General features: G+C 39.2%; 1 pseudogene; it reads left to right on the forward strand.

The window, feature by feature from the left end:
• The window catches only part of LOC119574721, a 3,517-nt pseudogene extending 1,593 nt beyond the window's left edge, over positions 1–1,924 (forward strand).
• Positions 1,925–2,181: the final 257 nt, after the last annotated feature.

Raw genomic sequence — 2,181 nt, forward strand, 5'->3', positions numbered from 1 at the left:
TCTTGACTAAACTAATTTGGGGAGCTAATTTGCATGATTATTTAATATACTGAGTATCAGAATGTACTTTTATTTCACTAAACCTGAGTTAGCAACACTGTATTATTTAAGCGGCATGTATGCAGAAAAAAATAGATTGTTTACAAGCTTCATTACTTCCAAAAGATATTTAGCCTTTGCATACAAATGTATAATGGATTAATCATCAATGGATATATTTTTAAAAAGTGCATAGTTTACTAAGAAAACTAACGGAACCCATCTTTATACAGTACTAATAATTCAAAAATGATGCAGTCGGAGTTATCTGGACCTGCGAGAAAACTAGGCCTTGTGAAGTCTTGTGTTCCTCAAAATTCAGCATAACTTCCTCAAGACTCCGAAGTGCGCCTCCTCGACTATTTCACAGATTTTAATCGCGTGAGTAAAGGCTATAGAAAGGTACAAAGAACACATATAGAGAGAATAGAAGAAACAAAGAAAAGGGAAAATCGGAGTGGGGAAGAGAAAATGTAAACATGAGAAAAAAGTGAATTGAGATAGATATGAAAGAGAGGAGGAGGGAAGTTAGAATGTCTTATAGAGAAATGAAAATATTGTCTATTAAAACATCCTAATATTGTCTAAATTTCATGGACTATTCAAACAGATATGGAGTCAAACACGGCCTGAAAATTTTTCCCTGCTTTCCGCTACAATTGGAACTTTTATCTCCAGGATTCTGCCGCTGATATAAAAAGGTCCCCGACGGTCGCTACAACATGGTCGTGTCCCATACACAATTCAGCAAAGAAGGAGCAGCGCAGGTGCGTCTGCGTTCTTTGACTGACTCAGAGTCTCCATCCTCTAGCATATAATGTATATCCTCTGCTAAGTGATTCACACTTTAACTTAGTAAAACATCGTGATAAGTAATCAATTTGTTTCCCCAACCATTTTATCCTTTCATTATTAAGAGAGGTGTTTGAGTTTTTTCAAATAAAATCTAAAACAGAAGTTTGGGGACGTTCAGTTTGTACAGATAATCAAATTATTATCTTCATCGGTTTAGCAGTATGTGTTTACTTTAAGCTATTCGAATGATTTTACAGGTGATGAAAGTATCGGCCAAATATGTTGCAACTGTACGAGAACCAGCGTCACGCTTTGAGTCTATGTGGTTTTATGGAAATTATGAAAAGGTCAGCAATATGATTGGTACATTAAGCACGACCATACTACGTTTTAAAACACAAAACGGTTATTCCAGGATTAATAAACTAACTGGATTTGTTTTCTTTCTCAGATATTTCACTTGGATCTTACGGCCTTCCTTACAGTGTCTAACTATCAGCCAAGCCATAAAGAAAAATTCAATTTAATTGCAAAGACTTTTGGAGTCAAAGACCCCCGCGATGACGTACCGGAAGGTGAGGCACTTAGCAAGGCGAAATGGCTGAACGAGAGCTTCGACCTGGGGATGTTGCCGAGAGTTCGACGAGTCGCTGGTCCTTCTGAAGCACCCATGTGCTTTGGGAAAACCGAGGACGTCGCTTACGCCAAGGCCAAGGCTCGGAGGCCCACTTACAGGGCCGAGCTCTCGGAAAGGGGCAGAGGACAGGCTTCGGGGAGCTGAAAAAGGCAGATGTTTTCTGTACAAGTTTTTTCAGGAATCTTCGAGAGAAGTCAGGCTTTCGGCGAGGAAAGGGTGCAGAGGGAAGTCGAGGAACTTCGCCAAGCGAACGCTCGACTCATCGACGACTGTGGAGCTGAAGTCATTGGGTCAAAGGGGACTTTGGAAACCTGGGAAGTAACGAACAACTCAAGCATTTGTAAAATAATATCACAGAGTACATTCCGTAGTCAGAACCAGTAAGGGAAAAGGGAAAGATTATGGTCTCTAGGGAACTTGACTTACGACCTGTTAACATGGACGTTCCCTTAAGCGCAAGAGAGAATATGAAGCACATAGGGAAGAGGGACCAGGGTCGGTATTCGTGAAAGGTGTGATGCTGTTCTTAGAATTTCATTTACGAATCGCACTGTTGCTACATCTCTAAGTTAACGCTGATAATTAGAACATTAACGTTGTTATAGATCCTATTGTGATAATTCATTGTTACAAGACAATAAAAACAAGTAATAAATCCTACCAATGACGATATTAATAAATATTTAATATCATACAATTGAAGGATAATA

The sequence above is a fragment of the Penaeus monodon genome, chromosome 6, assembly GCF_015228065.2.
Source record: "Penaeus monodon isolate SGIC_2016 chromosome 6, NSTDA_Pmon_1, whole genome shotgun sequence".
Classification (NCBI taxonomy): Eukaryota; Metazoa; Arthropoda; class Malacostraca; order Decapoda; family Penaeidae; genus Penaeus; species Penaeus monodon.